This window comes from Balaenoptera borealis (assembly GCF_965194805.1).
Source record: "Balaenoptera borealis genome assembly, chromosome: 16".
Taxonomy (NCBI): domain Eukaryota; kingdom Metazoa; phylum Chordata; class Mammalia; order Artiodactyla; family Balaenopteridae; genus Balaenoptera; species Balaenoptera borealis.
The window spans coordinates 21,244,423-21,270,052 of record NC_138872.1 but is presented as its reverse complement, the minus strand read 5'-3'; the positions used below and the strand labels follow the sequence as shown (position 1 = coordinate 21,270,052).

Genomic DNA, 25,630 nt, shown 5'->3' with positions numbered 1-25,630 from the left:
CCCCTCAGTTGGGGGACCTGATCCCACAAACCTGCCCCCAGGGCAAGGCCTAGTTGGGCTCCTTGACGTCCTAGGAAGCCTTCTGACTCAGGCTTCAAGGTAGGAGACTTGAATTGCTGGCACTTGTACTAATGCTGTGTGACCTTGGGTGGTTTACTGCGGCTCTCTGGGCTTCCTGATGCCCTTCCATCAAAAGGGAGCAAGAATCCAGTCCTGGGCTTCCCCCTTTCCAAGCTAGTAGTGTTGGAGGGTGGGAGGAAGCCCGTAAGGAAAACGCTTCCGAACCCTGGTCGCTTCTCATCCGCCTTCAATTTCCAACTGCTCAAAGGGTAGGGTGGTGAAGGCGTGGGGAGCACCCGGAGACGCGAGGACCCTTCCTGGAGCTGCCTCGTCGGCCAGGCAGAGTAGAGCGTGCCCACTCCCTTCCCACGAGCTCAGGCCCCGCCTCGGGGGAGGAGCCGAGGGGCGGGGTGGAGGCTCGCGGTCGTGCGGAGCAGGCTTCTGTCGCCGCACTGGCAGCTGCGGCTCGGGGACGGACGGACCGAGCCACGGCCGGGAGCCGCCCGGGGCAGGGCTCAGGAGAGCGGGTGAGTTCCCCGGCGGCGCCGCCTGCTTCCCTGCGTTCTGCAGCTCGACAGGGCGGGGGATGAGGATCGCGGTGAGGAGGCGGCCCCTGCCTCTGAGGGTCTGGCTGGGGGTGTGTGGGGAGCTCTGGCTAAGGGCTGGCGGCAGAAGGTAATTTGGGGGGTGTGGGGGGAGCCTGGAAAGGCGGGTACCGGGAGCGCAGGACCCGAGAGTCGGGCTGGGGTGGGGGCGTTCTCCCGGGTCTTGCGCGCCAGAGATGAGGCCGGGGTACGGGGCGCAGTGGCAGGTTGTTGGCTGGGGCCGCCGTGGCCGGATCTTGGGGCGGGCAGGGGGCTCCTCCGCGGGTTCTGGGCTCTTGGGCCGCCGTCTGCCGGGGGGCGCAATGCCGGGCAGAAGGAGCCACAACCAGCACCAGACAGCCCCGGCGCCCAGCCTCGGCCCCGGCACGGGGGCGCCGCCCCCTCGCGTGGCGGCGCTTGGTGCCCGCAGGCGGTGACAGGGCGCCGGGAGGACTCCTGCCTGGGCGGGAAAGGTCCCCAGGGCCGGCGCCCCCGCGTGCAGACCCGCCTCCTGCGGGATCCAGCTGACAGCGCCCCGCTGCCCCGGGGAGACCCCGCGCGTGGTTGTTCCCGGCCTCTCCGAAGGGCAGCCGTGCGCCCGCGGCTCGGTCCCCCGCACCTGGAGCGCTCCTCTCCTCCCGAGTCCCGCGCATCGACTCCTGCCGGAGGAGCGCCCCCGAGCGCCTAGGATGGGCAGAAACTGTGCAGCCCTCCCCGGAGAGGTCGCGCAGAGGGGTCTCCCCAAGGTCACCCGGAGCGCCCAGGCTGAACTGCCCAGACCGTCCCGAGTGGAGAGCCAGGGGTGGGGGGGGGCGTTCTCTGCCCGCCTCCTTCCCTGAGGCCGGCTCCCCGCCCCCCGCTTCTCCAGTCCGGACCGGCTTAGCGGGAGATGCTGATGGTGCAGCTCCCAGCCTCGGGCGGATAATTGGAGCTTTGAATGTGGCCCTCCCGGGAGGGCGGCGCGAAAAGCCCGAGACCCGGTGCTCCCGGGCATCTCTGGAGCCCAAGGAGAGAGACGCGGCTCCATAAGCGCTTCTCAGAACCGAAAACCGAGCTGCCTGCGCGCCCATGTGACTGGATTCCACATAATGGGCCCCTGTTCTCACTGTCAGAAGCGCCCACCAGCTCTCAGCGGCCCCGGGCACCAGGTGCCGCCTCTGAATCGCCCTCTGTGGAGGACCCGGACCCCCGAGGGATCAGGCGCCCTTGCCCGCAGGGCGCCCCCGGGAAGGGGCCTGCCGTTAGCCACCTCGGCCAGCGGGGGTACTTCCCTGTGGGCCCTGCCATTTCCTGTGTCTGGTGAAGCACCGGAGGAAAACCCTCCATCAGGGAGGCCTCCTCCGAGACGGGTCATAAAGCTTCTTAGCTCAGCCAGTGACTAGCTCTCTGCCCGAGAGCGAGGCCCTTGGCCTCGGAGCCTCAGTTGCCTCTAGGAGATGGGGCTAATCAGGCCGTGGGAGGATGGCGAGAGGACCGTGTGAGGTGCTGGGTGCAGCGGAGCTCGGCAGCGGGAACGTTCCTATGTTAATACCAGCGCCTCTCAGAACGGTTTGGAGTGGGGCGTGTCTCTTTTTAGGCAGGAGCTGAAGTGGAGCCCTGGTGGGTGGTTCTGCAGGGGCTGGGGGAGTTTCCACATCTTCCTCCCTCCGCTCTGTCATAAAGAGGCAGCTTGCGGGCGGCTGGTGGGCGCTGGTGAGTCCTTTCAGCTCTCAGCCTGCTCCTGGGCTTTCCCACACAACCCCCCAGCCCCTCATCTCCCACCTGCCGCCAGGATGTTGGAGGCAAGATGTCAACCAGACACTTTGGACCTTCAACTTTGTACTCTCCTGTGAACTGGAGTCTACCCAACAGTATCCCCCTCCCTGGAACCTTCCTGACCCCTCTCCTGGTCCCAGCTCTTGCCAGCCTCTGAAATGTCTTCCTTCAGGAAGACCGCTTGATCCTGCTTAGCCCTCTTTTGGTCTCCTCCCTCTGTGCCGTTCATTGGCGGGCTCTGGGTTGGGGCTCCTTGCATCCTTGCGCCCTCTGAATCTTCCCTGACGTGGAGGGACATGGCAGGCAAGACCCAGTGCGTGCTCAGGCTTCGTTCTCTTTGGTAATTGATGCTGGAGGGGAGGTTAAATTTCTAATCCAGCTGTTAAGTCTGTTCGGGAGCCTGAGCCACAGGGCTAAGAGGATGCTGACGCAGAAAGGTGGGTTTTTCCCCAAAGCAGTAACCTTCTGCAGAATTCATTTGGACTCTTTGGAAACTAGGGCCCCAGTTTCTTCTCAAAACCTGCTCCATACCCAGCGTCAACATTCTCTAACCAACGGAGACTGCAGCCAGGATGGTTTTATGGATCACGGAAGACATATACCCGGATTCCTGTGCTGTGTTTGGACCATCAGGAACCTCACTCAACCTTGACCCCTCTGCCAATCTAGCCACCCCCACCCCCATGCCCCCTGCACCCAGGACTTGAAGCACTTGGTGTACAGTGGGTCCCAAGTGGCATTCTTCCAGCAGAGGCTAGGATGACCTTCTTTATCCTGAGCATATCCTAGACACTGGGATTTAAGGAGGACTTGGACAAACCTGCCTCCTACAGAAAGCCACAAAATTTAAAGAGCAAGGGAGTCAGATAGGCCTAGTTCAAATTACAGGTCTCTACTTAAAAGCTCTGTGACCTAGGTAAATTATTTACTCTCTCTGACTCCTGGTTTTCTCATCTGTAAAATGGGTGTAATAGTAATGCCTGCTCTGTGGGGTTGTGAGGATTCTGTGAGCCCGTGATGCACAGAAAGTGCTTAGTGCAGCACCTGGTTTGGGCAGGAATGCAGGAAATGATTATCATCACCATCACCACCATTTCCTCCTTTGCATTGGGCTCTCACAGGTTCCCCCCCTCTCACCCTCACTCCCCCACCCCCCGAGTCTGGGGGAAGTCAGAACTCTTCTGCCTCTAGCTAACAGGACAGGGAAAGCCCCTCAGCCTGGAGGGGGTGGTGCTGATTTCTGGGAATTCAAGTCCAGCATGGGCCTGTCTCTAGGAAGTCTGTCATTTAGCTTTTCTCATCTGGCTGCCATTTTGCAGGATCTGTTGATTCATTCAACAGATGTTTACTCCATTCTAGCTATTGTGCTTAGCGAGGGATTTCAAGATGAATCAGGCAGCTCTCAGGCTTCTCAATCTACGGGCAAAAGGTGATAGTGAGGACCCAGCTTCACTGGCAAGAAGAGGAATGAAGAATAGAGGGATGGATGAACAGGGGGGCTCAGCTAACGAACCCAGGTTTCATTCCTGAATCTGCCACCTTGTAGCTGGGTGGTGATGGACAGATGCATTACCTCTAGGGTGGTGATGTGAGGAGAAAAGTGAGACCACATGGGCAAAAACCTCGGCTCAGAGCCTTCTAGATATTAATCAGTGCTTGCAAATGTTGGCTGCTATTATTATTAGTCTGCAGTGACCAATTGCAGGTGGGCAAATTTTGCAGTAGGGGCACATTTGAGCCCTTCAGAGACAGTTTTCCAGGTGGTGGCTAATAGGGGGGTGGGCAGCCTGAGCCAAGAGAACAGCTTGTGCAAAGGCACAGAGGCTTAAAAGTGCTTGGTGTCTCGGAGAGCAGTGAGCGGGAGTTACAGCTGGAGCACCATCACCGTAGGGTGTGACTTAGGGAGGGGCAGGAGGCAAGGCCAGGGAGCAAGGCCATCCTGCCAAGGGGCCCCGAATGATAAACGCTTGCTCACCCGAAGCAGGCGCCCTGCAGCTAACGGAGCTGTCTGATTGCAGTCTAGAATTAACTTCTGCAGGCGAGGAAGGGCTGGTCTGTGCACGTTTGCCAGTACATTAACTGTCCTTTCCTCTTCCTTCTACCTGGAAAGCACAGAGGTCCCCTCCTTCTTCCAGAGATGCTTTTGCTACTTCTGCGCCTGTTTCTGTCTTCCTGGGACGTTTCTCACTTGAAGGAAGGGGATGTGGGTGGAGGAAGCGTCACGATCTCGTTCCCTTATTGACCATAATAAGGTACCAAGTACTTTTCTGGATGCTGGTCACTGTCCAAGGTCTTTGCTCGTATTGCCATCGAATCCTCATACTGATTTATTGAAGTAGATGCATTTATCCCCATTGAACAGAAAGGAAAACTGAGGCACAGAGGATTAGGTGATTCGTTAAAGGGCACTCAGCTTATAAGTGGCAGGAACTCATGTCTAGAGGTCTCCGAAGTTGCTCTGTGCTATGTGTACCACCTCACGCGTGCCCTTGGTAAATATCTAAAGCTGACTGCAGGATGTCTGGCAGTACCCCTGGATGCTGGGCTGTAGGCATCTTGGAGATGGATCACAGTGGGGTGTGCTCTGGGTACCTGGGGACTGCCCCATTCTCTCCCAACCCTGATTTTTGGGAAGGCCCTGAGTGCAGGCACTTGGCGATGGGGGGCTGTTCTTGGATGTCTCAGAATTCAGGACGTCCTTCCTTGGCCTGCTAGGTCCCACAGACGTGCCTTGATGCAGGCAGTTTGCAGCTTGATTGATGTAGCAGGTGGCAGTTGAGCTCCACGGTGACCCCAGGAAGGAATGAGTCTTTTAGGATGGCTGGGTAGAGCATCACGTGACCACACACCCTACCTGTTTACAGAAGACATCAAAACAAAGGCTCAAATTTCCTTTTCTACAGGAGGCAAAGTTCAGTGCCACGGTTCAAATCCTGCCTCTGCCTTTCACTAGCTTTTGGGCGTTGGCCAGTCTATTCACTTCCTTGCACCTCAATTTCTTCAACCAGAGATACAGATCATACACACACACACACACACACACACACACACACACACACACATACACACTCACACATATACATATATATGTATATGTATATATATACAATTCAGAGTTGTCATAAGGATTTGTAATCATGCATAAAATTGACTTCCACATCATAAATATATTGGTATAATATCCACAAAATTTTCCTCCATGGTACTTATTATAATTGTGATTATATGGCTATTTGTGGTCATTATTCTTTTACTCTGTCTCCCCCCACTAGGCCAGTGGTTCTCAACTGGGGGCAGTTTGGCCTCCCAGGGGACATTTGGCAATGTCTGGAGACATTTTTGGTTGTCACAAGTGGGAAAGTGCAGAGGGGGCGGGGAGCAACTGGCATCTGGTGGGTCGAGGCCAGGAATGCTGCAAGATATCCTACAGTGCCCAGGGCAGACCCCCGAAACAAAGAATTGTCCCATCCCAAATGTCAATAGTGCCAAAATTGAGAAAGCTTACACTGGACATGAGGCCCCTAAGGTCAGTGACTGTGTCTGATTCATTCAGCCCAGTGTCCGCAGTTGCCCAGCATGATGGCCGGCACACAGGAGACAATCAATACGCATTAAAGGGATGAATGAGTATTTGGAAGGCCTTATGTCCCTTGGAGTCCCAGAGGTTTGGCTTGCAGGACATTTTGAATGGACAGAAGTGATTCAGATGAACTTGAATGATGAACAGCCAACTGGTCATTCAGGCCAAAGAAATTCAGATCAAGCTATTTTCCTTCCCGAGCAGGTGCTAGGGGGCCCGAATTATCAGCATTGTTGCTACAATCACTGCTGCGTTTTGCTCATATAGACACAGGACCCACCTTTATCTGGACAAGCAGGTTGGGGCAGGGGAATGTAGGTGCTCATAAGGAACGCCCTGTCAGCTGGGCCCTTGGGATTTGCCAAGCTGGGGCGCAGCTGCTGTCAGCTTCCTGTTTTTTTCCCTTTCTGGTGGAATGAAGGAAACCCACTGAATGGCTATTTTTCCACTGACATTTACAGCAATGTGATAGGCCTTGGATTAATGAGGTCAAGCTCCAGTGTGAAATCTGCCCGATAACTTGAAGCTTGGCCAACAGGAAGACATGGCTTGTTTTCTTTGGGCATTTGATGTCTTTGGATGGCTTTGGCCAGGGAAGTAGGGGTCACGACTCTCTACAAAAGAAGGGAATGTTTTACGCCCCAGAATCATAGAGGCCAGAGCTGTTGTCTCTTTTTCAATTTAGTGGGAAGGTTTATTTTCATGTGAACTTTGAAATAATTCATTAAAGCAAAGGTTCATCATGAGCCCCAGGCCGGCTGCTGAGCCTGGATCTGGGCTATTGAAAGGACCAGGCTGTTTTTCCAGGGCTCTCTGGGAGTTTGAAAGAAAAGATTGTCCCCAGAGGGTGTTGGGACAGGTTAGAGGTGCACATGGATTAGAGCTTATTCTGATGGGGGAGGGGATCTTGAGCACAGGCCTCAAACTTGCTCACAGTCTTCGGGTTTCTGTAAAATGCAGAATCCGATGCATTAGGTCTGGGGCCTGAGCATCTGCATTTATAACAAGCTCCCAGGGGGAGCCATTCTGCTGGTCTGTGAACTGCACTTTGGGGAGCAAGGGTCTGAGGAGCCCCAAGTCTACAGGTGAGGGGTCCCTGGTATCACCCACTCAAGCAAAGTCAGCCTGTCGCGCCTGTTCGCCCAGCCATCCGCTCTGCAGGCTGGTTTGCAGGGGAGCAGACTTACTGCTCCCCTTCTCTGTGTGCCCAGACCTGGGACCAAGCCTGAAGGAAAGGCTGCTTGTCCGCAAGGAGCAACGGAAACAGCCAGAACAGGTGTGAGGGGCTTCTAGAAACGTGTGTCGGGGGACACACTACCCCTGGGCCACCTGGTCACCTGGGGCTTGTTAAACACACAGATCCCTTGGCCCTAGCCCAGCCAACCTGAGTCAGAACCAGCCAAGGTGGGACCCTGGGAGTCTGTATTTTTAAAAAGTGTGCCAGGTGATTCTGATTCACAGCCAGGCTGGCAGAGGGGAAGCCAAGAGGAAGAGCTGGCAGCACGTGGAAGTTAATTGCTCAGGAGGCCCGGTGTAAAGTTGTAGCATTGTGTATAGCCTGATGGCACACGGCTGAGGGAGGGACCTAAAGCTAGCCCGCCCCACTTGCCTAGCTCTGTACCCTGCAGGGTTGCATCTACCTGGAAGGAAGGGCATCTTTTTCTTAATATTAATAATAATGGTTAACATTTAGCACTTATTATGAGCCAAGCACTATTTAACTTTTAGTCCTCCTAGCAACTCTAAGAGGTGACCTCACCACGACCCTGATTTTACGGCTGAGGAAAGTAAGGTTCAATGACTTGCCCTTGTCACACAGCCAGTAAGTGGTGGAGTCAGGATTTGAATCCAGGACATCTAGCTTCCAAGTCCTTTAACTTAATTATGACGCTCTCTGACTCTGGGCAAAAAATGCTGTTGCACTTCGTAAGCTGTCCCTGCCCTGAGGGAGTGCCTTTCTCTAGTTCTTCCCCAGATGGGGAAAAGGCTAGCAGTGACCTTGGCTGGCTCTGGAGTCAGACCTCGGTTGGATCCCTGCCTCTGCCACTTAACTGTAACCTTGAGAAGCTATTTGCTAACTTTGCTGAGCCTCAATTTACCAATGTGTAAAATAGGAATAATAATCGTATGAGAGGCTATGATTATTTAGCCTGTGTCTGGCACATAGGATGTACTCGATACATACTAACAATAATTATTACATTAGTGTCAGTGAAGTCAGTCCCTGGGAGTCATAGCTTCAGAGCAGAGGGGATAGGCGAGCAGTGCCCTGTGTCACTTACATCCCAGGGGACTGGGTCTGTTGTTTTGTTCACCCTGCTTACTTATGTCTATTACTTACCTAGGCATTCCTAGCCTTTGCTTCTTGGCGCTGGTTACAGGTCCAAGTGTCCATGCCAGCCTGGTGAGTTCTCAGAATTTCTTGGCTCCCAGAATGTTTCAGAGTCTCAGTCAGAACTGGCTTGATTTCCTGTCATCCAAGAGCAAGTAAAAGGCACACCTTCTCACACTTACTTTCTTCAGGGCTCTTGGGTCTTCTTGGTGACTTTTCCTGTCCCCAGATTCCTTTCTGGAACTCTGTAGTCATCATTGGCCCCCCCATGAACTGGGCAGAGAAAAAACGCATTAGAGTCATTGCCTATTGCCTTATAAAGAAACAGGGAAGAGTTTCTCCAGAATTTCATTTTTTTTTAACGTATGAAATCAAGCTTTTGTTTTCTTATTGCTGTATTTTATGCTTTTTAATTATAAAAAGAAGACAAACTCATTATTAAAATTCAAACCGTACAGAAATGTGGAAAATGGAAAGGGAAATTTCCCCAGTCATCATACACTCATTTCTTTTTCCCAGAAGAAATCCCTGAATGTTTTATGTCTTTCCATAAATTTCTTATGCATATACAAATCCACATGCATTTACATGTTTATCCTTTTTTCTTTTAACACATCTGTACAACCCTTTTCTGAAACTTCCCTTTTCAGCTAAGTTATCTTAGCATATGTCAACACATATAGATATACCTCAGTCCTAAAGGCTACATGATATTCCTGTAATAAAAATTTACCATAATTTGTTTTCTAGTCCCTTGCTGGCAGTGAAGATTATTTTGGTTTTTTTCCTACTTCAAGTGTGTGATGCTATGACATCCTTGCTTACCCAGCATGTATCTTTGTACACTGGTATGATTTTATCTGTAAAGAAAATTCCCTGCAGTTTGAACTATGACATTGTCAAACTGTCCTCCCAAGAGGCCAAACCAATTTCTTTTTTCTTTTTTTTTTCCTTGGCACGGCATGCAAGATCTTAGTTCCCTGACCAGGGATCAAACCCATGCCCCCTGCAGTAGAAGCACGGCGTCTTAACAACTGGACCGCCAGGGAAGTCCCGAAAACCAATTTCTATTCCCTCGACCATGTGTGTGAATGCCTATTGCCCCAGCCCCTTCTCCAACACTGAGTGACTTTAATTTTTGCCAGTCAGATAGGAATAAAATAGAAAGAATGTTTCTAGGTCAAGTTCCACAATACTTCAGGTTTTATGACCCTTTAGACCATGGCTACATAAAGATTGTTAAATATTCAAGAACTACATTTTACTTGGCTTGATGCTTGGAATTAGAGACATAAAATTAAATTAAACCAGCTCCTGCCCTTAGGTTGGTCCCTGTCTCCTGAAGGAAGTAGACACGTGGGCAAATAACATAAGAACAAAGCTGTGCTAGAGAAATGTATAAGCTAAGTTCTGTTTGATAAACTCTTCATGACTATCATAAACTAATTTGTAAAATACAGCATACACTATGTCCTGGTGGGAGGGGGGATACTTGAAATCCTCAGAAGAAAATGACTTGTTAGAAGCAGAAAAATCATGCTGCTTACCCCTAATGGTGGCAGCAGAAGAGGTGGGCAGCTAGGAAGGGATAAGTAATTTTGAAATAGACTTTTTGGTGGTTTCCATGTTTACTAATGAGGTTTGTTTGAGGGAGGCTGTGCAGAAACCCAGCTGAGTTTGCAGCTGGTGCTGATTACCAATCACTCTTACCTGGGCAAACGTGTATGTTAGTCCAGAAAGAGCGAGAGCAAAGGAACAGAAGGCAGGCTTTAAAAATCCACAGCCTTGGGCTTCCCTGGTGGCGCAGTGGTTGAGAATCTGCCTGCCAATGCAGGGGACACAGGTTTGAGCCCTGGTCTGGGAAGATCCCACATGCCGCGGAGCGACTAGGCCCGTGAGCCACAACTACTGAGCCTGCGTGTCTGGAGCTTGTGCTCCGCGACAAGAGAGGCCACGATAGTGAGAGGCCCGCGCACCGCGATGAAGAGTGGCCCCCGCTTGCCGCAACTAGAGAAAGCCCTTGCACAGAAACGAAGACCCAACACAGCCAAAAATAAATTAAAAAAAAAAAAAATCCACAGCCTTGGAGCTCATGGAAGTTGGATGTGGGTGGCATGAATTGGTGGTTACTCCAGGGGTTACAAGGACGTGTGCTCTGAACAGTGCCCACTGTAGATTGGGTGCACAGAATGGGCGTTCAATGAATGAGTAAGCATCAGAGATGTCTGTGTCTTGTAAAAGGGCCTCCTACTCAAAAAGAATAGATCCATTTAGAAAGGGGTTATGACCACCTGATCTTCCCACCTGCGGGAACCACGCCTTAGCTATGCATTTTCTTTGGGCTACCTGTCTTGGATAGCTCTTCATTCACTGCAGTACCTTTAGAACAACACACGGCAAGGAGCAGCTGAGAATATCTGAAACAGTGCTGTGGAATGAAACTAACCATCACTTTACAGCAAAGCTTCTAAGCCAGGATCTCTGGAGCCAATTGCAAAGCATGCAGAGTTGAAAAAAGACTGTGGAGCCAGAGACAGTCCTAACTCATCCTTTCATGGATGGCAAGGCAGGGGCCAGGTAAGGTACATCCTGGGTCTGGCCCCCACGTTCCTCCAACAACCAGGTCTGTTTTGTCTGGTTTGATTCTATAGCTCTGGTTCCAAGCCAGAGGACCACTCCCTGTGATACGACTGATGGAATAATGTCAGTGAATTTCAGTCTCTTGGTCTCCCACCCTCCTGTCTACCCTGTCCCATTTATTGAAAATCTACCACATGCTGGCTGACTCTAGGGTGGGATGAAAAGGTGAATAACATCTATTCCTTGTCTTTCGAGAGCATCTAGTCCAATGGAAGAGGCAGATCTGAAACTAACAATTACTAGTTGAGAGCCACAACAGAGATGTGGTCAAATGCTTTGGAACTAAAGAGGAGAGAGAAACCCGTTTGGCACAAGGCCGATAAAGAACAACTCGGAGGGAATAAAAGGAGCATGGAGACAATATCGTGTAAATGAGACGCGGCAAGTCAAGTGCTGAGCACGGTGCCTGGAAAGCACTTAAGAGATGATAGATATTATCATTACAGCACTTGGGCTAGCTCTCAAAGAACAAGGAAAAGCTTGCCAGGTGGAGGGAAAGAAGGGTACTACCACTCCTTGGAACAGCATGAATGAAGGTGAGGTGGGGAGTGAGGCGGAGAGAAAACTCCATGGGCTTTGTAGAGGAGAAATCTAAATCTGTGTTCAAATCCTAGTTCTGCCTGCCACTCCCTAGTTGTGACTTTGGGCATGTCAAGATGAGCCTCCATTTCCTACTCTATCTACTGGAGATAATGAGACCTGTTTTTAAAGGCTCCTTGTGGGGATTAAACTTAATTTATGGGCAGTACCTGACACATAGCAGAGTCTCAGCAAATGGTGGGTACCATTGTCGGAGTGTGAATCCACCAGACCTATTAAGTGTAGCTGGAAAATTGAGTGTTTAGTGGACTTGGGGGGGGGGAGGGAGGTTAGGACGACCAGAGGTAAAGCTAAAGACGTCAAGGCCAGATACTGGATGGTCTGGTCTCTGAGGCTAAGAAGTTTAGACTTTACAGGCTCTGGGGAGACATTATATGCTTCCCTACAAGGGAAATACAGGATCAGACTTGGGTGCAGAATGAAAACTCTGCCAGTGGTGTGGATTGTGGGTTGGAAGGTAAGAGATGGAGGCAAGGAGACCATTTTGGGAAGTGTTGCCTCCCACGTTCCTGCCTTGACAACCCACAGCTCGCATTAGCCAAGTGGAAGCTCTGTTAAGTCCTGCAGACAAGTGCTGCCTGGAGAGGCAAATCAGGGCAGTGGTTCAGAGCATGGGCTTCAGCGTCAAGGCCAATGTGGATCTGAATCCTAACCCTGTCACTTACTGGCTGTGTGACCTTTGGCAATTACTTAACCTCACTGAACTTTAGTTTACTCTTCTGTAAAATGAGGATTAATAGTACCTTTCTCATAGGCTTATTGTGGGATTAAATGAGATAGTGTAGATAAAGCAGCTAGCTTAGCTCCAGGAATGTAGTAAGTGTTCAATAAGAGTTAATCATTAAAAATTGTAAAATTGTTTATTTCACCACGGAACCCTTTTTCCTTGTAACACCTGTTAACCTCCTCTGGAGCTACCAGTGATCCACAGAAAACATCCTGCTTTAAACTTTCTGGAGAAACAGCAGCTCTTTCTGCTCCAAGAAATAAATAGTCAAGAGGGTTGCCAAGTTCTAACACCGTGGTTCTTGGATGCACATTAGACCCACCTGGGGAGCTTTTTAAAAATTTCAATGCCTGGCTGCACCCCAGACCAACTAAACTGGAATCTCTTGAGATGGGACCCCGTATTTTAAAAATTTTAATGGTTTATTAAGGTAAAGCAAACACAGAAAAGTACCCACATCCTAAGTGAATGAATTGAACAATCACAGATTGAACATGCCCAGGTAAGCCATATCCTGCTCAAAAAACTGAATATTATCAGCACTTGAGAAGCCCTTCTTCAGTCCCTTCCCAGTCACCCCCCACTCCAAAACCACCATTCTGATTGATAACAACATAGATTCCTTTTGCCTGTTGTTGAATTTTACATAAGTGGAATCATATAGTATGCATTTTTGTGTTTGGCTTATTTTGGTTAACAATGTGAGAGATCCAGATTGTCAAGTGTAATTGTATATTACTCATCCGTTCCATTGTGTGAGTACACCAAAATTTTTTTTCCAAACTACTCTTGGTGGGCATTTTGGATAGTTTACACTTTGGGATTATTACGAATAGTGCTGTCAACATTCTTGTAAATGCCTTTTGGTAAATGTATATAGAAATTTCTGTTGAGTATATTCCTAGGAATGAAATTGCTAGATTATAGGGCATCATATGTTCAGCTTTAGAAGATATTGCTTGAGCAGTTTTTTAAAGTGGCTGTACCAATTTATATTCCCACTCAGTTTATAAGAATTCTTGCCAACCACTGGTACTTTCTGTCTTTAAAAAAAAAAGGCCACTCTGGTGGATATATAGTAGTCATGCTCTGCGATCTTAATATAAGTTCCCAGCATCTCCAGGTGATTCCAACTTTGTAGCCAAGTTTGAGAACCTCTTTCCTGCCAGGTTTTGAAAAAGCAAAACACGCATTAATGGAACTGTATAAAGAGGTGTTATAATGGCAAGTGCCTCCCCATTGACTCTCTTTGACGTCTGTACCCAGAGTTTTTTATAGATTTGATCTGTCTAATCAGCAGGGGAGGATGATTTTGCTGTGGAAGGAGAATGTAGAGGTGTATTAAACCTGACAGCCTGTGCCTCATTCATGTGTGCTTTATGTGGGCAAATGGTTCCATCAGGAGTGATCTGGAAGCTGGGAAGAGCCCATGACAGGACTTCAATCTCTTCTTCCAATTTAAGACCTGAAAGAGAAGGGAGGACATGAGAAGTAACAAGTAGTCTATACAGATGTCATCAGATGAAAATATCTGGTCTTTGGGATCAGGATTTAATATTTTATGTTGTATTTTTGCTCCCCAAAGCTTGCCCAAGACCTGGCACTTGGAAGGTGTTCCAAAAAAAAAAAAGTCATTGAAGTCAATATTAGAACTATGTAACTGGCTCTAGTGAAAAGCACAACTCACATGGATGAAGAGAAAGGTGTTGGCGTGGATTTAACTAATCTGATTAATAGTTTCACGTCTCTTCTTTGTGGTTTCTGTGTTGTGGCTGGTATTTCCTATTTGTTCATTTATTATAAGCATACTTTCCTTTATACCCTTAAAGGAAATAAGGGGTCATTTTGCGGGTAGATCTCTATTGTGCCTTTCCTCTTGAGCTTGAGTCATATTTTCCGTTTTTTTGTTTTTTGTTTTTTTTTTTTGGCCACGCTGAGGCATGTGGAGCGTAGTTCCCCGACCAGGGACTGAACCCACACCCCATACAGTGGAAGCATGGAGTCTTAACCACTGGACCTCCAGGGAAGTCCCTTTCCTGTTTGCTTTAGAAAGAATTTTTTTTTCTAGTAATTTTAGGTTACATCTTGAACATCGTGAATGAGACTTGAAGAGACTCTTGGTTCTATTATGTTCCTCAGAACAGTAATGACTTTTAAAAAAAATCAGTCAGTTAACTTGACCAAACAAACTCTAAATTCAGTTTCCCCCTGGGTAGGCAGCAGCTGAAATCTTTCTTCAGTTCTTTTAGCCTTAGTTGGGCTGCTTGGAACCTGCCCTGCACATGCATCATTCAGAGAGATTTGGACGGAATCTATACTCAGCATTTGGGGCTACCATCTGTGACTCTTTTCTGGGATGCTTTCTCTTCACTTCCCAACTGTAGTTACCTGACTCTGTCCTTTAATTCCTCAAACGGTAAGAGCAAAGGTTCTCATCCAGGTTGTAGCCAACAGGTACAACACTGACTGGGGCCTCCCCTCGGATAAAAAGCTACAAAAACATGGAATTCACCTAGTGCAAATTTCTTTCTTTCATGTGTTGACTCCCCTCCGGCTTCTGTCTGCTTGTGGTTGAACAAATTTAGTGCCTTCCAATAGGTTATGTGTGTGCGTGTGTGTGTGGTGTGTAGAGTTCACAATAGTTATATGTAAGGGGGTGGGTCCAATAAGAGCTACTCTGCCTTTACCAGAGCAGAACTTTTCTGATCAATAGTTTTGTTCATTAAGGGACCCTTAGGACCCCCATGCTTTATGGCTTAGCACATAGTAGATGGTAATAAATATTTGTTGATTGGTTAAATGAATGCAGCTTTAAATTAAAAGTGGAAGTGAATTAGAGGAGAAAACTGCCAGAAGAAAATTCTGAAATTAGTTACTTGTTGATGACATCAAGCATAAAATAGAAAGAGTGTTTAGCAATTTGCTGGAGAAAATGATGAGTGAGAGGACTGAAATTATATTAGGGCTCTGAGTGTAGACCAAAGTCTCTAACAAAGTGAACCTGAGATTTCAACACGAGGAGATAAGTTCAATTGTGACAGTAACATCACTTTCAAGGGATTGAATCTATGGCTTATGGAGAATTTTCAATGGAAATAAGGGGTCAGAGGGGAAGCAGAGGTATGCTTGGAGTTCTGTACACCCAAGAGGAGCCAAGAGGAGGGAATCAAAGTGAAGGGACTTTGGCTGGAGATCAAAGAGGGGAGGAACGAAAGTAATGTAAAGGCAGGTTACTACGGCTTGCTTCTCTCTGCATGGTGACCTGGAAGGTCACAAATCCCATACAGAGAGACTTCAAAGCCTGTGTATTGGATGGAAACTTCATTTACCCAAATGCTGAGTGTCTGGAAACTTCCTGATTTATTCTACTGACAGCTTCATCTCCCAGAGAGTAGAGGAGAGAAGACAGTTGCTGTTATGAATCTGGTTTGGGAGCTGTTGGGTAAAGTGAAAATGAGAAAGCGCTCACCAAGAAAGGGAACAGTAGTCATAGGGGGCTGAGCTCATAGGGTTTGGAAGGCAGTTTTATGAAATTTAGGATGAGATACATATATTTCCTGCCTAAGCCTCCAAAGGTGATGACAGCTCCAATAGTAAGGGAAGTTATGACTGTAATCAATTATCCTCACTCTGCATAGATTTCATTTACTTTCCTGCAAAGAGTTCTCTTCTTGCTTCTAGTCGTGCTTTTGTGGGCCATCTTTCCTGTCTGACATTTTCTCTATTTTCAAGCAGGGGAGATAATAAAAAATACTTAACCATCATGGCATATGATTGAGCAATCAGAAAAGATGCCAGCTATAGACAACTGGAATAGCCCTACTTATGGGTTCCTTAACCTCTCTAAGTCTCAGTTTTCTCCTCTTTGAAATGGGAACAACACCTACTGCAGAGTTGGCACAATGATTCCAAGAGATGTTACATGTAAAGTATTTGACCCATGGAAGATGTGCTGTGCACAGAAGCTGCCATTTTTACCCTGCATTCTTTATCTCTGGGTTCCTTTCATCTACATATTTTATGTTCTGAGATGCTTATGTTTTAGTTTTGCTTTTTTTTTTTAAGTGGATCGGTCTTATTTTACTTTTTTTTTTTTTTTTTTGGCCCACACTATGCAGCATGTGGGAGCTTAGTTCCCTGACCAGGGATCGAACCCGCGCCCCCTGCAAGTCTTAACCACTGGACTGCCAGGGAAGTCCCACTTATGTTTAGTTTCATTAAGCGTATGTTTTTACTCTATACTGATTTCAGCAAGTATTTGCTTTATTACCAGTTGATCTGTCTGGTTTGTTAGTCGAAATGTCCTCTTATCTCCTTGATGATTAATACCTTGGATTTTCTGAAATCTTCTTGTGTTTCATGAGGAAGATGTTTTAAAGCACTTGTGGTTCTTTTAGAGTTTTTTCCTGGTTCCTTCCCCTTTAATATATGTAGACAATGGAATTAGACAGACCTGGGTTCGGATCCCAGCTCCACCACTTACTGGCTGTGCAGTTAATTGGTACCCATTGTCTGCATTGCTTTAGCCCTTTGTCTCCTCATTCTTTCTTCCTCCAGCATAGGACTTTCTCCTTTGAGTCCAACTCTCTGTTTTTTATTGTCCTTGTTTCCTTGGAATTATTCTCCAAACCTCCATGAACAAACTATATGAAAAGCTTTTTAAAATTCCCATCCCAGCTACTTCCTAATTGGCTAAGAGCACCCCTGGCTAAAGGGAAGGAGATAGCTCGCTAGGGATATCTTTGAGGTCTCCGAAGTGGAGAGAGGGGCTTCCGCAGACCGCAGTCCCCTTCCTCCTTTATGTTGGTAATGCTGTGAAACCCAGGATGCCTAGGATGGATGAGAGAGTGATCCCTGGCTGATAGTGATCCCTGCCCCTCCCTCTTTAACCCCATCCAGTTACCAGCAGGACACTTACCTCCCTACTTTCCAGGGTCAGGGTTGGGAGGGGTGGCAATTGCACAAGGGCTGCCAACCTTTGCTTGAGTTGGCTCAGCATACTGCTTCCTAGAACCAGGATCCAGTCAATTTAAGGGGATGGAGTCATGGAGGACAGGTCTTCATTCTACTCCCTAGGGCAAGTTATTGGAGAAATTCTTACTAGAACCTAAGATATTCTTGATTCCTGTCTACCACTGAGGCCACAGTGACTTTTGTTCTTGGTTGAATGATATATTGATATTGAGGGGCCCTTCCACTCAATCTGATAACTTTCCAGATGTCTGTGTTTGAGACTAGAGGATTTTGAACTGCGGGGCAAAGGCAAGTATTGAAATCCAAGTAGGCAAGCGTGACGTAGAACAGAGTTGCATGCTCAGTATGCATGCAGCCAATGCCCACTCCTTTATCTGTGGCAGACATTACTAATCAATCACAGCCCTCATTCCTCCTGTTATCACATGTGGCCTCATAACCTGTGTCCTCAAAGTGCTCCAAGAAGCCACCACCAACCTAAGAGTTGGCACAACAGAGGAAAGCTCGTCCAAGGATGTCATGCTGAGAGAGGGAGACAGAGGTGGCAGAGGCCACTCCAGCCTTAGTCAGTGTGAATAGCCATCCCCTATTTAATAAATGCGTAAACCAGGAGGGCATTGTGTGGCCACACGTGGCCTCCTTTGGAAAATGATCCCTCTAGCTGCAAAGGGAGTTTTTATCTCTCTGCAAGGGAGGGGGTGGACCACACTCCCCCAAGCCTGGAGAAGCAGTATGTGTAATTTGACTCCCGTTTCCCCGTGCTTAGCTATTACATAAGCTTCTTTAGAAGACTGGCTGGCTTAGCACCGTGACTGTGACTGACTAATGTGTTCGTAGACATCATGTCATCTTCGCATGTGCCCCATCCTTGGCACCTTTGTTCTGTCCCCTGCAGCCGCCTCCACAGTGGCATTCTTACCCATAAGTAGGTGGGCCTCTCTGTGGGTTCAGGTTCAAGGAGAGAAGCTCAGCATGGAAGATGGTTGTGTTCACGGGTTTTCCTTCACCCCTCCGAGCTGTGGCTTCCTCTGAAGTTTTCTCAGAGCTGAGTCTGAGACAGCTGCCTCACCTTCACAAGTAGAAATGAATCTAAAACATCGTCAATCGATATCTACTTGCAATGGTTCTTCCACACTGTCTAGCCTGGTGGTTACCAAGTGCTGGGCTGCAAATATACATGATAGAGTCTTACTGCTAATACAGATGATCTGTCTGCCAGGTTGGGACTGGGGTTCACTGAGCCAGTCCCACCTCCAACCCAATATGGACCTTCTCTCTCTGCAACCTCATGAGTGACCATGGAGTTCCTGGTGGTGGGGACCCCAGCATCACACCATGGCTGGGCTTTGAATCACCAGTGTTAGACAGTTCTTCCTCATTCCAGGCTGATCCTACTTTTTTTTTTTTTTTTTTCCCTGCGCCATGCAGCATGCAGGATCTTTAGTTCCCTGACCACGGATCGAACCCACGCCCCCTGCAGTGGAAGCATGGAGTCTTAACCACTTTCTGCCAGGAAAGTGCCGGGCTGATCCTACTTCTTCATTTTGCCTGTTTATGATCCCAACTCTGCCCTCTAGAGAACAAAGCTAATCCTTTCATTCATGGCTTTCATTAAGGCCTGGTCCTATATTACCAAAATGGCCCAGCCAGTTCAGACAGAGGTCAGCTGGGCTATTATCTCAATGCTGGACATGATTCTTTTCCTGAGAGAGCTCAAGATGCTTTAGTTGCTTGATCGATCGCTCTGTTCTTGTTGAACTTGTGGTTTTCGAGTCCTGCCACCCTCCCCTCTCCTCCATCCCTGCCCCCCACCCCCCAAGGTCTTGCCAAATTAGGTTATAGTTAGTGGGCTTCAGAGAACAGTGACAAATCAAGGCCAAGCCCAGGGCCACCACTCAGAGGTCTGAATGAAGGAGCACAGCTGGGAGAGGCAGAGTTAAGGAGCAGACCCTCAGGGACCCGAGTCCCACAACAGATTTAAAACCAGGATGTCTGTCTAGGATGACTGTGCATGAAATCTAGAAGGTTCATTACAGCAAGGGTAGAACAGAAAGTCTACAGAATCCCATGAGAATGGAGTTGGTGGGGGGACAAGGCTAATTTCTAATTCAGATTTTGGAGCACCAAGGGCCCCAGAAGTCTCTTTGTTCATGAGTAAAGCATCTTTATACGGGGGGTGGGGAGTGAGCAGGAAGGGGGAAATGACGCTATTATTCAAAGGAGCGTGCTGTGGGAGGGCGGAGGTGTGCATCCTTTAGGAGAGAAAGTGGGTCCCAAGTGAGCTCGGAGCAGGGAAAGCCGGTGCAGCGTTTTGTTTTGCTTTTTCCCTCGTGCTCAATGCTACAGGAAGCACGAGGCGCAAGCACTCACGGCCTTCCTCCAGAGAGCTGCCAAGGTTCCCTGGAGAAGAATAGCTGAAGAACAAGAAAAAAAATCTTAACGTTTTCTGTTAACAGTGTGAACTTTGAGGCACTGTCTGACTCATGTTTTAAAGTCTCTTCAATTTGAATTCACCTTCCTTCGTGTTGTTTTTCTCAAGGCACTGGGCTCGAGTCCAAAGATGTGTCAACCAGCCGCTCCTCTGGGATGGAGGCGTCGCAAGGCCTGGGTCCCCTTCCCCCCACCTCAGGGGGCGGGGCTGCCGTGGAAACCTGGCTTTGGCCTTCCCACCCTTCTTCAAGGCTGGCCCTCAGCTTGGGCCTGGAGGGCCATAAGATGGCCATTCTAGGGGAAGTGGAGGTATCTGGTGATATGCCCCAGCAAGAGACCACTCATTCTGATTCAGGCAACATCTCCTTCTGGGGCTCCCATTCCTGCATCCCTAAAAGTAGCGTAAATGTCTGTTAGGGTACTCTTGGCTACAAGTAACAAAATCAATTCAACTGGCTTAAATAATAAAGGAGATAAAGTCCAGAGGTCCCTAAATTAAAGGACCCTGTTTCCCTCCTCTGACTCCCGAGTATTGGCCTTATCCAAAGCCCGGCTTCCAGCAGCAACTGGGGTTCATGCTTCTCGTTTATGGGCATGGGAAGAGACAGCTTCTGATTGGTCCAGCTTAGGTCATGTGCCTCCCCCCAACCAATCACTCTGGCTGGGCTTAGGCTGTTGCTCATGGACTCTGGCCAATCAGCACGGAGTGATATTGAGGGAACTACACAGACCATCACCAAGCTGTGTATTTCAATGGGCCCATGCCTTTCTTCTTCTCGTTTCCTCAGAGACATATCATCCCCCAAACAACACTCTTATAATAGGCTTCTTTTCATTTTGGGGGGAGGGGAGGGATTCTGTAGTGCACGCTGTCCAGCCCGCCTCCACCTCGTCCCCAAGCGCAGCCCCTGCTTCCCTACGCTGCTTGTTTTTCCTTTTCTGCGGCAGCGAGGGTTAGTGGATACACCAACAGGAATCCAGTTCGGCCTTGTCAGACAGCAGTCAGAGGCTGATTCAAGGCTTACTCCAACTGCCTGTTCCTGCCTCACTGAGGGTCAAGGGCGTTGGCCTCAGACTTGGGGCTGCCCAGAATCGGGCTACTTTGGTTCATCCACCCAGACCTGACACAGCCACTGGTTGGAAAAATTATCAAGTACCGTACTTTGTTTTCTCCTTGCTTCTGATTCCTCTTTTCACAGCGCATACACTTCCTGGATAACCTCAGCCCAACCTGGCCTCTGCGGACCCCTCCCCCACCCGCGTCTCTAGCCTAGCCATTCCATTAGCTCGCGTGCCCACATCGTGCCCAGTTCTCTTCAAGATGGTCCATCCGGATGCTCCCACAACACACTGGGCTCAGTATGTCTCCGTGGAGCTGGTTTTCCTCCAGTGAGGTCCTCCTTGGGGATCTCCTTTAACAGTTAATGATGCCTGGAATTCTCTGGTGGTCCTGTGGTTAGGGCTCCAGGACGCTTCCACTGCAGGGGGCATGGGTTCAATCCCTGGTGGGGGAACTAAGATCTCGCATGCCACGCGCAGCGGCCAATAAATAATAAACAAATAAAAACTCCCCTACCCTTAAAAGAGAGAGAGAGAAAAAAAAAAGAGTTGATAATGCCATTGCTCTCCTGGGTCCTGGCAGTTTGGGCTGTGTCCCCATCACCAACCAGGGCTATCTCTGGAAGTATGGGCAGGGGCACCGGGTCTCACGACAGAGCCAGTCCACAGCTGATAGGAGCCAGGACTTATGTGGGCTGCCCCAGCACCCAGGCCAGTGCCCTGTCTTGGGGGTTGCCCAGCTGCTGTGTTAACAGCACTGATGGCAATTCTTTAATTAGACCAAGCAGGGTTTTCTTGGACGGGGGTGGGAGGAGGTGTGTGGGTCTATTGGGGGAAACTAGGTCACCTGAAAACCAGCAGTCAAGAGGGAGCTGTCCTGGAGCCCCAGCTCCAGGGAACCCAGAGGGGCGAGCCGGGTGGGAGCTGGCAGAGAGAGCAAGGTCAGAGAAAATGTGCTCTGGCCCCCTTTTTTGGCCCTTGGGACGCATTGTTCTCACCTTTCTCCAGGGGGCTGGGCAACTGCCCTTAATTCCTTTACCCAAGCAAACTGTCCAAGCCAGGGAAGGCACAGCAGTGAGTACCTTCTGTCTGCATGGGGCCCACCACCCTGAGGCCCAAGGAGGGAGCACTATACTGGGAGTCAGGCCCAGGGTTCAAGTTACTGCTCAGTCTCTGTATCCCGTGAGTGTGTCTTCCACTCCCTTGTGCCTCTGTTTTGTCATCCATCCAATGGGTAGGGACTGTACCTGTCTTTACCCTGCTGTATACCTAGCTCTCAGTGCAGTCCTGGCCATGTGATAGATGCCCAATAAATATTTGTCAGATGAAGTAATGAGCTTCTATGAGTGCTTCTTTTATAAGATTGTTGTCACTGAAGATCAGTGACCAGGACAGTTTCCCAAATGTCAATCACGATTTTTGCCAGGACGAAATACCATCATTATTTAATTTTTCTTTGCTACCACCTTGTAAGATTTCCACTGAAGTAGATTTATTTTTAAAGGAAATTTTATTTCACTACCATAAATAAACACTAACTGTGAAACCAAATCCACAGGGGAAAAAAAAATCATTGTTATTACATTCTGTCTTAGATACCATTTCTTGCCCAAGGCTATTAGCCTGAGGCCTGCTTTCTCTTTGTTTAGGAGGGAAATTGACATGGTTATAAACATGGTTATAAAGATGTCTATTACCAACGAACTATTAGCACTTTCTTCTGGAGACAATCTGATAGACTGAAAAAGAAATGAAAAGGAGGTAACTTGGTGTCTCTGATTCCATGTTATATTAACTCTTGTCCTGAACTTTTGAAAATTCCCTCCGTATGGGTTCTCTTTCTACACTTAGGGAAACACCTGGCTGGGATGATGGCTGAGGAAGTTCTTGGAAAAGGATTAAGGGCTATAACAGGGTGATTGATATGATTATTCTTATCTTCAGTCTTAGCATGCTTTTGGTACCTACCACTTAGTAGGTGATCAGTGAATACTTAATAATGAAGAAATGAGTAACCATCTGTGTACAGAATCTTAGGGCTGAAAGAAATTGTACAGAACACTTAGGCTGATCTGTTATCAGTAGAAATTGTATTCTCCGGTGAGTGACGGAGAATTTGCCACCTCCAGAGACAGCCACTGGACCACAAGCCCTTGTTCAATTGCTTGTTGGACAGCTCTGGAGGCCAGGTGCCTGGTTTTTTTGGTGCACACCACTGTTCCCCTATGCCTTGGTCCTGTTCTGCACTGGGGAGACTCACAGACTATCTTCTCTTTCTTGTGCAGATTGGACTTGTGGATATTTGGAGACTGCTGTCTCATTCCGCCTAAGGCAGGGCTTGCAAACTGAAATGACCATAGGAGCTAGCAAGTGATGCCAATTAGTGAAGGAGGTCAGGTGGGAGTAATGGGGGGGGAAGTAGTGGGGACTATGGGAAATTAGATGGGCCCCATCTAAAGGGGACAGTCCTACTCCAAACCTGCTGATTATTGCCACGTAAGCCCAGTGTGGCCAGGTACGGAGATGTTCTAAGAAAAGCTGAAAATCTGATTTTGGATATAAAATCTTCAAGTTTTAAAAGTTAGCAATGAATGACAATACTGTAAATCATGGTGTGGGCCAAAAACCAACCAAGCAAACACACAAACATGATGTGGACCACAGGGGACTTTCTGGTTGTCTGGCCTTGTACCACAGGTTGCTCACTGCTTCCCACAAGACTTCTGTTCCCATTGGGCTGGGCAGTCCCATCCACTTCCAGCCATGTTTGTGCGTGTTGGTTCCCAGAATTTCCTCCATGGTGTTCAGCCCCTCTCCATGCCTTTGTACATTGCCAAGCTCCCATGTCTGCCCTCTTCACCTGGTGGACTACTCATCCTTGGAGTTTCAAATCAGTTGCCTTCTACTCTGGAGAGCCTTTTCTGATAACCTTAGGCAGAAAAGGTCTTCCATTTTCTAGCTGTGTGATGTAGGGTAGTTTACTTAATCTCTCTGTGCCTCAGTTTTCTTATCTGTGAAATGGGGATGATAATAGTACCTATCTCATTAGGTCATCAGAAGGATTAGATTAGTTTACAGATAGATGACAGACAGGCAGACTTGGGTTTCCTAGAAGGCAGAGCTGATCCTTAATCCATCTCTGAACCAGAACTCATCACAGGGCAGGTTTCATTGTTCGATTCCTTGAAGAAGTGGGGGAAAGTAAATATGTGGTCCACTAGCTCCCAGTGAGTTCTGACCATCATGATGATACAGCATGGCTGTGAATTCAACTCTTCTGAGCGCCTTACTTTTAAAAAGGAATATCTATCTAAATGACTAAAAAACAGTGAGCATGCCAAATTCTGGCAGAGAAACTGGATCACTCACACATGGCTGGTGGGAATGAAAAAATGGTACAACCACTTTGGAAAATAGTTTGACAATTTCTTATGAAACTTGTACTCTTGGGTATTTACTCCAGAGAATTGAAAACTTATGTTCACACAAAAATCTGTACATGAATATATTAGCCCCAAACTAGAAACAACCCTGATGCTCTTCAATGAGTGAATGGATAAACAAACTGGGGCACATCCGTAAAGTGGAGGTACCACTCAGCAACCAAAAAGGAATGAACTACTGTTATGCAAAACAACTTGGATGAATCTCAAGGGATGTTGAGTGAAAAAAGTCAATCCCAAAAGGTTACCCACTGTCTGATTCTTTTATATAACATTTTTGAAGTGACAGAATTCAAGAGATGGGGAATAGATTAGTGATTGACAAGGGCAAGGACAGGAGTGCATTGGGAGAGGGAGATGCGGGATCCTTGTGTGATGGAACTGTTTGTATCTTGACTGTGGTGGTGGATACACAAACCTACACTTGTGACAAAATTGCTTAAAACTCAACACACGCACATACAAATGAGTACATATAAAACTGGGGACATCTGAATAGATTGATAGGTTGTATCAATGTCAGGTTCTTGGTTTCGACACTGTACTGTAGTTTTGCAAGATGTTACCTTTGGGATAAACTAGGTAAAGTTTGCACTGGATCGTTCCACATTATTTGTTACAACCGTATGTAAATTTATAATTATCTCAAAATAAAAAGTTTAACTAATTGAAAAAGCATTGCAAGATACTCAGAACAAAACAAAAGGCAACCAAGGGCAGTTTGCTTGTTTCCTGCTGAGCCTTGCCATTGGCTTATGTTTATCCTTTTTTTTTTTTTTAAAATAAATTTATTTACTTGTTTATTTTTGGCTGCGTTGGGTCTTCACTGCTACACGGGGGCTACTCTTTGCTGCAGTGTGCGGGCTTCTCATTGCAGTGGCTTCTCTTGTTGTGGAGCTCTGGCTTTAGGTGCGAGGGCTTCAGTAGTTGTGGCGTGCGGGCTCAGTAGGTGTGGCGCACGGGCTTCGTTGCTCCGTGGCTTGTGGGATCTTCCTGGACCAGGGCTCGAACCCGTGTCCCCTGCATTGGCAGGCGGATTCTTAACCACTGTGCCACCAGGGAAGTCCCTGGCTTATGTTTACCCTTGAGATCAGGTCCACTCAGACCCCAGGAGCCTTTGCCCTCTGAATATTGCCAAGCCAACCCCTTCCCCATTCCTCCTGTGTATACTCCAGTCTCTTCAGGGAGAGACCTGAAGAACATTCTGAGCTCCTGAGGGTCCAGCCGAAGGCTGAATCCTGGTCTTTAGCCTCCTGAGGACCAGCAGCTCCAGAGTGAAGCAGGGAACCCAGGAGATTAACAATCACTTGCTGAAGGCCAGTGCTATGCTGATCCCCTTTGTGATAGTGAGCATTTCCACAGCACATAAATGTAGACCTGTACCCATCATCCTGCAGTCTTCCACCAGCCTTGCCCCCATGGGTTCCCAGATGTGCTGCGTTTACG

General features: G+C 48.2%; 1 protein-coding gene across 5 annotated transcripts in view; it reads left to right on the top strand.

Moving 5' to 3' along the window:
- The first annotated feature begins 279 nt into the window (after positions 1-279).
- Positions 280-25,630, top strand: part of PPP1R16B (protein phosphatase 1 regulatory subunit 16B) — a 101,866-nt gene continuing 76,515 nt past the window's right edge. The window contains exon 1 of one of the 5 annotated variants that reach the window (XM_082361963.1): positions 280-587. The gene's annotated coding sequence lies outside the window, so the exon portion shown is untranslated. The remainder of the gene's footprint in view (positions 588-25,630) is intronic. The other 4 variants (XM_082361961.1, XM_082361960.1, XM_082361964.1 and 1 more) reach the window with 4 other exon arrangements.